Genomic DNA, 10,964 nt, shown 5'->3' with positions numbered 1-10,964 from the left:
AATTTTATTTCTTATACTAATTATATTTTATTTAACTGTCATAAACAGGATGTGACAAATGATAATAATAACAACTGTACTGCATTAAAACATTCACAGCAGGTTGGATATCCAGTCATTAAGTGATGAACCCTCCGTCCAGGTCCAAACTACTCTGTGTTTATCAAGGCTGTTGTGTTTTTAACATGTTTAAATTCTTGTATCTCTTTGCTCTTTTTAATCTGAACAGGCCCCTAAAACGAGGCAGTGATCACTGTCGGCCTCTCTTGGTCTTTGTTTCCACCGTTCGTTTTAAAGCTCAGTTTTTAAAACCTTGTAATGTAACTACAGCCAACACATACAGCAGTAAATTAAAGACTAGACTCGTCGTATTGTGGCTGGATTATCTCAGTTGTTCTCGTGACTGAAGTTTGGTCCATTTACAGCACCTGCCGTGTGATTGCATTTGTCCCTGACCATCGGGAACCCTCACGTTAACTTGCAAAGGAAGATGTTTGGAGGGGGTGAGTGCAGGTCTGTGTCAGTGTACATGCCTATGTTTGTGTGTGTGTGTGTGTGTGTGTGTGTGTGTGTGTGTGTGTGTGTGTTGTGTGCAGTGTTGGGACTAACGCGTTACAGTAACTACGTTATTATTGTGGTAACGAGCACGGTAACTAGTTATTATACCAAAATCAGGAACGCGTTAATCATTACTGGGATTTAGATAGGCTCGTTATTCGTTCGTACTTTTCTAAGTAGCTGACAGCTGGTAACTGTGCAGGGGCGGGTCTAGCAAAGTGTTGCCAGGGGTCCAGGTAGGGCATTAACAGGGAGAGGGGGGCACAAAGAAATACTTTTCTTTCTTATTCTCATTTAAAATATCTAGCTTTAAAAAAAAATAATTATCTGAATCTTACAACAAACGATTGATAGATTGATGCATATATACCATCAAAACAGTGTACATCACTGTCACAACAGTGTTTATTTTCATTCAAAGGCTTTATGATTTTTCCTATAATGGTGGTTTGGTCTCTAGTCAAAACGCCCGGGCTGATTTTTTTTGTTGCAGTCCAGCTCTGTAAGCAGCTGATCTGCAGTCTGGTGTTACCTACATCTTCCTATTCAGAAGCAGAATTTCCGAGTTCTGAGTACAATCAAAGCACCACGACTGCAGTTTTTGTGTTGGTTGTAAAAAGCAGGCTAGAATCATGACGGCGGTCAACAACGGTCCAGGCGTGGGATTTCTCTCGTGGAAATGTGCACGTTATTTTTTCCTTTCTATTGGTAGATTGGTAATAAACCAAAGTTACATTCCCTAGTAACTAGTTACTTTGAAAGTAATGAGTAACTTGAAGTAACTGAGTTACTTTTGATAGAAGTAACTAGTAATGTAACTAAGTTACTAATTTAAAGTAACTTACCCAACACTGGTTGTGTGTGTTCTGTGCACAATCACGAGAAAGTGTCCCTTCACCCAGTTAAGCAAAAGTCAACAATCTTTGATCAACGCGGCCTTGAATGAGGGGAAAGAGAGTCACAACAAACAGTCTTATTATCTAAAGCACGTGATAGCAGAGCTGTACTCAATCAGAGCATTGTATATTATTTAATCTTAAGAAAAGGTTAAAAACCCACATATATTTGCATATATTATAGAGGCCAACAATAGTACTGAACGATGACTGTAGAAAACATGGACGACCTAACAGATGTAGCAGCTGCAGTCACGGAGAAACTTTATCTCTAAAATGGCCACAACAGTTCCTATTTTCATGGCCTGACAGTGTGAAGCCTCCACCTACATCACTGAACTGCTCCACCCTGTTCGACTTCTGTACTCTTCACTCTGTGACCTTCTTTAAACAGCTTGGTTCATGTGTTGCCTTCATCAACACTGTGTTTGTATGTCTGTAAATAAGAGTTTTGGTTGTTGTTGTTTATTTAAATGAAAGAAACAATGATAATGAGTGAATTCCTTCTGTGAATGAATGAAACATGAGCAGTATGTAAGTTTTTTTTTTTTTTTTTTTTTTTTTTTTAAATGATATCAGAAACAGCAGTATGCGACATTACGTGATGGCAGAGCTTCAGTTCATCCTTTGTCTTTTTTTTTTTTTTTTTTTTTAATAAATAGGACAGGGGGAATGAATGAGAGAGAGAGGGGGAGAGAAAGAAAGAAAACCAAAGGGGAGAAGAGACGGTGAGAAGGGGGGGGAAGAGAGACAAAAAAAAAAAAAAAACTCCTGGGTCACCTGTATGGAGAAAAAAAAAAACAAAACAAACAAACAAACAAACAGAGGAGACAGCAAACAACAAAGAGCAACATAATAATAGAGAAAACAAAGCACCATCACAATAAACTAGCTAGTCATAGATATCAGTATTTACTAAGTAATAAACGATATTGTGCAGCACGCAAGATAGACAGCGCACAGTGTGCTTTGAGGCAGCAGCCAAGAAAGCTTTAGTCCGCGTCTGTGAATACCCATGTGTGCATACCTGTGTGGATCAGCATGCTTGCATTCCAAAGGTTTCTCCATGTAATGATCTGCTAGGGAGTGTGGGGGGGCCACAGCCCCGTCCTCCAGGGTGTGAAGCGGGTATGGAGGAGATCAAAACTCCAGACATCCAGAGGCCCCCAGAACACAAGAGACCATGGAAGACCAACAGAGGGGCAGCCGCGCCACTGTCCCAGTAAGAGCTGAGGAGAGTCCCAGATGAGGGCTCGCCCAGCAGCCGCGGAGCAGAAGTCAGGGGGAGTTGCAGTGACGCGCCCGTGAGCTACGCCGGCCCCCAGCTGCGCCTGAGTGACCGAGCCCTAGGCCGAGAGGCCGGGGGCACCCCACCTCCAAAGGGGCCCGAGCGAGCCCCAGGCCCCAGGCCCCGACAAGCGGCCGCCAAGGAGTGAGCCGGTGTGTACCCGGACGCCCACCCCCAGACACAAAGAACCACCAACACACCGACACCTGAGGGAGTCCGCCACCGGCAGGGGAAGTGGTGGTGGGTGGAGATAGGCCTCCAAACCTTGGAGGGCCTGAGGTGTCCCCAGAGAGGTGGCGTCTGATACCCAACCTGACATATAGACACAGACATACAGGCACACACAGACACAAACATCCATTCCCACCCTCATGCTCTCATATGCACTCACTCCACACTCAACCAACGTGGAGACAGACATAAAGAGACGCTGTACACACAATCACACTCCCCAAGCGTACTCTACAAACCGGGTCTAGGTACCCTTGTCCCTGGAGGGGGGAATTGCACCCAGACCCAGGTGGTGTTACCCTTTTCCCTGCGGTGGGGAGAGGCAGACCACCCCGACTCCGCAGCAGCAGGGAGGCCCCACACCCCAGACCGCAGTCGGACGGCCAACTCCTCCTACTAGCCCTCCCGCTCCAGCAGGCCGCAGAGAATGGGGGTGGGAGAAGACTCCAAACCTCTCTCCACCCGCTCATTGTAGTGTTGATGCATATGTGTTCTAAGGTGCAATTAAAACCCAGGAGGGCATGGAGCTACCTGCCAAGGAGCAGCAGGTAAGCACATAGTCCCTCCTGCTAACCCTCAATGACTAAGTGTATTTAAAATTGAGAGGTGGGCAACGACGTCAGGGGTGAGGTATACACCCTGATGGTGATTTGGACTCCGTGATTGTGCCCACCCCCAAGATCCTATATGTATGTGTAATGAGAGTGTGAATAATGTGAATGTCTAAGTTGTGGGATAAAATTGAGGCAGAGGCAGCCAGAAGGGGACGGGGGGGGGGGGGGGGTAGCCTCCTCTGCACCCTGGTGACATACCCCCACTCCAAGGCCCGGCAGGTGTGGGTGGTTGTGGAGGGGCGGGAAGAGGGAGGCAGCTGGAGAGGGGGAGGGAAGGAAGGGAGGGGCAGGTAACCCCTCCCTGGGGCCAGCTCCCCCGCTGACCCCAGTAGGCACTCCCACCCTCCGCGACCCGCCAGGGAAGGGGGGCCCAGGCCCATCAGACCGGGGCCCAGTGCAGTAGCGCCCCCCGGCTCCACAGAGCCCTGGACAGTCCACCCAACCCCACCACAGAGAAAACTGCACCCACCCCACCAACCACACATCTTCCAGACTACATAAGACGGTAAACGCCCAGGCTGAGATCTTCCTCCACCTCTCCTGTATCTCCCCCTCCTGCAGAGAGTTCCTGAGAGAAGAAAGCTCCTGCCAGATGTGACCATCCCCCCCACCAGTTGAAGAGCCCCCCAGGCGGCTCGATGCACCGGCGGCACCCTGCTCCAGGGCCGGGCCCCCATGCACCCACCCGCCCACAACCCCGGCAACACACCAACCAGGACCCGAGCCCCCGAGGCCCGGCCCGGGCCCCAGCCCAGAGACGGAGCGCCCCCAGAACCTCACGCCCATCCCGGACCCACCCAGGGGCAGCCAGGTTGCCAGGTCAGTAACCCGCGTCCGTCAGCACAGACCCTCCCCTAGCCCCGCTGCACGCAGCCGCGAGGAAACAGTCACCTGAGAGCCAACAGAGCCCCTAACCAGACATGACCGCTACCCCGGGTTGAGCCCCCCAAGGAAGATGCCTCCGGGGAACCCCCCGACGCCCTAAGCCTGTCCCTACCCCCTCACCAATCACAACAGTGAAGGCGGGACCAAACTATGACCCCCCACCCCCACTAGGTGATGGAGCTGATAAAAGGGGCCCAGAGCAATTGATCTAATGTGGTGGCAGAGGCTGTATCAAGACTAATGTAATCTAATAGATAATTTCTATATTGGTTAGAATTAAGATTATTTTTATTTTTCCAGTTCATGAGGACTGTTTTCTTGGCTATGCATAGGGCAGTGAAGATCATATGGGCTATATTCTTTTCTGAAGTGACATTATCTAAGCTGCCCAACAAACACACTAAGGGGGAGGTTGGAATGTTACATTTCAGACATTTTGATAAGTCTTCACATATCTCGCGCCAAAACTTTTGCACTGGTGGACAGAACCAAAGAGCGTGGATGTAATTGTCTGGTGTATTGCCTTGACAGTGTGAGCAGTTGTTGGAAGATGTAAAGCCCATCTTGAACATCCGATGACCTGTATAGTGCACTCTATGAAGTATTTTGTATTGTATTAATTGCAGACTGGGATTTTTAATTAATTTAAAAGTTTTTAAGCAAATCTGAGACCAGAAGTTTTGGTCTAGGTTGACTGATAAATCTGCTTCCCACTTTGCAGTAGGAAGGGATATTGATTCATCTAATTTAGAAAGTGTTCTGTATATTTTAGATAATAATTTGGGGGATTTAAGAGTAAGAAAATGTGCCGCACTTAGTGGTGTTTGTAATTCAACTTGACTGAGGTTAAATTTCTTTTTTACTATGGATTTAATTTGTTGATATTCTAAAAACCTTGTCTTGTTGATCCCATATTGTTCAACTAGTCTGTCAAATGGAATAAATTCTGTTCCCTCTAATATATGTTCTAAGTATTTAATTCCTTTACAACTCCATTCTGGGAAATTAATCATATTATTGTTTTGTAATATGTCAGGGTTATTCCAGATAGGTGTACGTTTGCATGGGATTAATGAAGACTCCGTTATTTTTAGAAACTCCCACCATGCTGTTAGAGAAAAGCTGATGTTGATACTTTTAAAGCATTCATGTCTTTTGATGTTTGAGCTAATAAATGGTAGGTCTGAAATCTCTAGATCCTTGCATAGTGCCTGTTCAACATCTAGCCAGGGCTCAACTAAGAAGGTATGTTTTAACCATTCTGAGATGAACTGAAGCCTGTTGGCTAAGAAGTATTGGTGAAAATTAGGCAGATCTAATCCTCCTCTATCCTTGGTTCTTTGTAGCGTTTTTAAGCTAATACGCGGGGGTTTATCTTTCCAAAGGAATTTGGAAATATATGAATCCAGAGATCTGAACCAATCTTGTGATGGTTTGTTAGGGATCATCAAAAATAAGTAATTTATTTTTGGCAAGATCATCATTTTTATAGTGGCGACCCTTCCCATGAGTGATATGGGTAAAGATTTCCATCTAGTCAGATCGCCTTCTACTTTCTTTAGAAGTGGGATGTGGTTTAGTTTAGTTAAGTCTGAAAGCTTAGGAGAGATATTAATACCTAAATATTTAATATTTCCGGATTGCAGTGGGGCAGAGGAAGAATTATGGAAGGAGCAGTTAATGGGGAGAACTGTAGATTTTGGCCAGTTAATTGAATAATCTGAAACTCTTGAAAACCAGTTTATTAAAGTAATTACCTCAGAGAGGTTGGTTTGTGTGTTTTGCAGAAAAAGCAACACATCATCCGCATAGAGACTGATTTTATGTTCTATGTAGTAGTAGTATGTAAGTTTTAATAAAGATTTGCATGTAAATGCTCTTTACTCTGAGGATCCTCAGCCATCACTGTGACACATGCCTGTATGTGCACATCTTTACTTTTAATAAGATGTTTCAACATGCAGACGTTAATCTAACACAGTAACAGCTGCCTTTGTTTCAGATCCAGCTCATTCCAGTTTACTGACAGAGACAAAGATTTGGTGCTGTGATAACGACTCTGAGCCGATAACAGCTCTGATAACTCTGATAACATCTCCCTCCCAGTAATAACCTCCCAGCAGCAACTGCCACAGGCAAATGGGCATGAGGCAGGATAGTTTCACTTCCTGCAGTTACAGTGAAACAGTCTTTGTAATTCACATCCGTGTGACTCGTTTAAGTTTTTTGTCATGACAGTGAAACTCTTACAGATCCAGATGTGACGAGGCTGCTGCACATGTTAGTAAATCTGTCTCTAAATCTGCTTTATAATTTCAGCCTTTGTTGTGAACACGTATTTTTCAAACAGCAGGGTCAGAACACACTGTGGAAAAGTAAGATGCACGTTTTGTAGTCCATCTTCTGGTCATTGTAGTTTTAACCCTGTGGACATCCAGCATCACGTTGTTAATGAGACAGAGTGTAAGGTCATTCTCAGCACACGGCTCTGTTATTTCCTAACTACTTATCAGTTCTCCTAGTGACCTTTCCTTCACCTCAGTGGAGTTTTCACTGAGGTCAAGCTTGAGCATGAAGGTGTGTCAAAATTTCAAAAAATTGTCAAAATTTCCTTCACCTCATTGGTGTTTTAGGACTTTCGGACTGTTTATTAAAAAAGGTTGACAGTTTGATTACAGCTGTTCAAACTGATTTCCTGTTCCTTGTATATTTGTCACACTTACATGTTTCAGATCAGGAAGATGTAGCTTTGGATTTGTTCCCTTAATAACAAACGCCTCCATTTACAATCTTTATTTTGTATTTTCTTTGTTTAATATTTTAATGTGTTTGATCTGAAACATTTAAGTGTGTCAAACATACAAAAACCGGGAAACCAGGAAGGAAACAAACACAGTTTCACTCTGTCTGTGTTTGTTTCCAACGTATGTTATGGTAAATGGCCTGTATTTATATAGCGCTTTTCTAGTCCCTAAGGACCCCAAAGTGCTTTACACAACCTGTCATCCACCCATTCACACATACATTCACACACTGGTGATGGCAAGCTACATTGTAGCCACAGCCACCCTGGGGCGCACTGACAGAGGTGAGGCTGCCAGACACTGGCGCCACCGGGCCCTCTGACCACCACCAGTAGGCAACGGGTGAAGTGTCTTGCCCAAGGACACAACGACCAAGACTGCTCGAACCGGCAACCTTCTGATTACAAGGCGAACTCCCAACTCTTGAGCCACGATCGCCCAGATGTTCTTATATGTTGTTTGTTTGAAACTTGTGATCAGTATTTTAAAGTTTTTAAACTGAACTCAAACACAAACTACAAACTGGTCAGACATTAGAAATAAATGGTTCCTCTGAGTATTTGAACCTGCTGTTGTGTTGCTTTTGTGTGCTGATGTCACTGATGGCTGCTGCTGTGACAACAGACACACAAACAGTTTGATGTCGTCAGAAATCACTCTGCATACACTGAGAGAAAAGCTGATTTACTTTCACACTCCAACACTGTTATTATGTCCTGCAGTTTGAGTGTGTAACAACACTGCCCCCGTGTGGTCAAACTGGAGCATTGCACATGATAATTCTCATCCACCAACCTTTTTAGACCTCCACACACATGTGACCCTGATTCAGTGGAGTCTTTAGAAATTTCAGTGTTTCTAAAGTCTATTTCCTTTCTTATGATAATTTTAATTACTATTATTTGTTTTTGTTATTTTATGTGTCATAATCTTTTATTTTGTAGTTGTTTCAAAATGTTTTATTCTTTGTATCTGTACTTTATGAACTAATGAGGGATCAAAAATGCTGTAAAAATGAATAAAAAGCTCAAACATAGACCCTCCTGCATGTACTCAGGTCTGTAAAGCCCAGCAATGACACCTGGTGGCAGAGAGGTTAACTGCAGTCACGTGACCGTCCTCTTTTTGCTGTGCAGTATGGTGTTATTTTTGTACCACTATTCTGAGGGCACATGAAACATTTGAGCGCACGTTAAAAAAAAATAAATAAATAAATATGTGTTGCATTTTGAGGAGAGATTTATTTTGAGAAAAGAAAATTCGTTGCTGCGTGCAAAAAATGTATTTCAGTGTTTGCTATTATCCATATACACACACAATAACAGCCCATATCGCTCAGTTTTTGCATTTGCTCTTGCTCAGATCTCTGCGGACCTGCTCGCTATGTGTTGCTTGCACTCTCAGCAGCTGTGTCCCAAAACGTCGGCTGCATCCACCGGAGGCTGCATTTGAAGGCCGATTAAGTTACAGTCAGGCGACGAAGGCTGTCCCAATCCATCGAATCCTTCAAATGCGTCCTTCACTTCCCCAAATTTGAAGGATGGGTTGGGTGTGTCCTTCGTGGCCCACCATATCCCAGAATTCATAGCGCGGCCCAGCCAATTTCAGTTTCCAACACTGGCGGCCGCTACTAAGGTTTGCTCCTGTGCACACCCCGTGCGTCCTGCAGTCCTGTGTTCCGCTATCCTCCTGAGGAAAAACAACAGACACAGCCGTCATGGCACCAACTCCAGCAGGCATACACTAAACAGTACTTGAGCCACTGCCATGGAGTCTAACTCAACGATCCTGCACTGGAGGAAGCTCCATCGCTCTGTTAAGTAGCTCCCCCGACGAGCCTGATCAGAAGCAGGTGTGTGAGAACCTAGGCGTGACCGGCAGCTGGTTGGGCCACACCCATAAGGCCTGCAGGTGGCTGTCCTTCATCCTCCAGCCACACCCGTAGACACACCTGCACACATATACATCCACCAGCATGGAACACAAGAGCACAGGGGTCCGTTCTTCGTACGTCGCTTACTACATCCAAGATCAAATGACACATCCAAGATCAAATCATCGCGCTAACTTTGAGCTCGCTATTCCGGTTCTCCGAACACACCTGTTGTTGACGATTAGTATAGCTGGATGAAGTAATGTGAGATCACTGGGTGGCTTAACAGGGGCTACGCATTGATAGTAGAAACATTGATCGGCAACCCTTTGATTGGTCGGCAAAAATGTCGAAGGAGCGCGCTCAGTGTTTTTCGGCAGCAGAGCAAGAACTCTTGATTGAGGGATTTCAGGAGTTTCAGAGTTTCATTAAAACGCAAGGGAACACTGCAAAGGCTGCAAAAGCAAGGAGAGAGGGCTGGCAGAAAGTTGCTGACAAATTAAACTCGTAAGTAATTTAATAATAATAATAATGGACTGGATCTATATAGCACTTTTCAAGGCACCCAAAGCGCTTTACAATGCCACTATTCAGTCACTCTCACATTCACACATGGGTGGAAGCAGCTACGGTTGTAGCCACAGCTGCCCTGGGGCAGACTGACAGAAGCGAGGCTGCCATATCGCGGCATCGGCCCCTCTGGCCAACACCAGTAGGCGGTGTTATTATATCCTCTTTCACATTAGAGCCACGACAGGACCCACTAGAACATGGGAACAAGTAAAAGTGAAATATAAGAATATTCTACAGAATGGTAATATTTATCACTTATATTGCTTTTCGTCTCTTGGAAAGAGACCCTGAAATACTCTGTTTGTTTGTTCATAACAGCAACCAAGAAAAGGGCAGAGCAAAAAAAGACAGGTGGTGGTCCTGCACCCCCTCGTCAACAAGTTGGTTAAGTAAATAATACCCTCACGGGAAAATCGATATCTCTCAATGAGCACACTGTCGCGCTGAGGTAAAGGATCCTGTCTATCCCGCAATATACGCTGAGTTCTGACAACTCTCCTTATCAATCTTGCACCTTCCGCAATGGGTGGCTCGCGTATACGGACAGGACATGGCTGCGACAGACTTCCCAAATCCACCTTCGCTTTTATAGCCGTGGTCTCTCATCTTGATTACACGAAGTAATTTACTATTACTACTCTAAAATATGAATTACATCTGAAATAATCAAATACATGAAATAGAATGATTAATAGTACATTTCCCTTTTTTCTAGGAAATGACCTGTATGTATCTGTATGAAATCAATAAAAGGATCAAGTCCTGCATTATCTTTAGTTACATTAATAATATTTATTTATGGTAAAACAGTGGTAAAATATCGCTGTTGCTTTCGTATAAATGAAGCGGACATACCTGAGTGGCCGCGATCTAATCCTTTTTACATAAAGTAAGCCTGCTCCCGAGCAGGTTTACGCTTACGGATCTGTTGCTATGACAGCAAGTCCCGGATGAGCTTCGGAAAACCGAACGATCCAAGATCACGCGAAATCGTCAACAATCAAATCCAGCTAACTTACTAAGGAGAAGAGATTCATCATGTATTCATCACAGATTCAAAAGATTTAATATCTGCGTATTTGGTGTTAACAATCGCACCCACAGACGCCAAAACAGTGCCTGTCACGGACCCGGTTCCGGGGACTCGGGGTCCATGAGCAGTGTGGACCTTTGTTGTTGTTGTTGTTGTAGTAGTTGTAGCAGTATGTTTGCTGCACTGGGGTCCGTTCTTCGTACCTCGTA

The sequence above is a fragment of the Astatotilapia calliptera genome, unplaced genomic scaffold (genome assembly GCF_900246225.1).
Source record: "Astatotilapia calliptera unplaced genomic scaffold, fAstCal1.2 U_scaffold_21, whole genome shotgun sequence".
Taxonomy (NCBI): Eukaryota; Metazoa; Chordata; class Actinopteri; order Cichliformes; family Cichlidae; genus Astatotilapia; species Astatotilapia calliptera.
The sequence above is the reverse complement of the archived record's forward strand: the minus strand, read 5'-3'. Positions refer to the sequence as shown.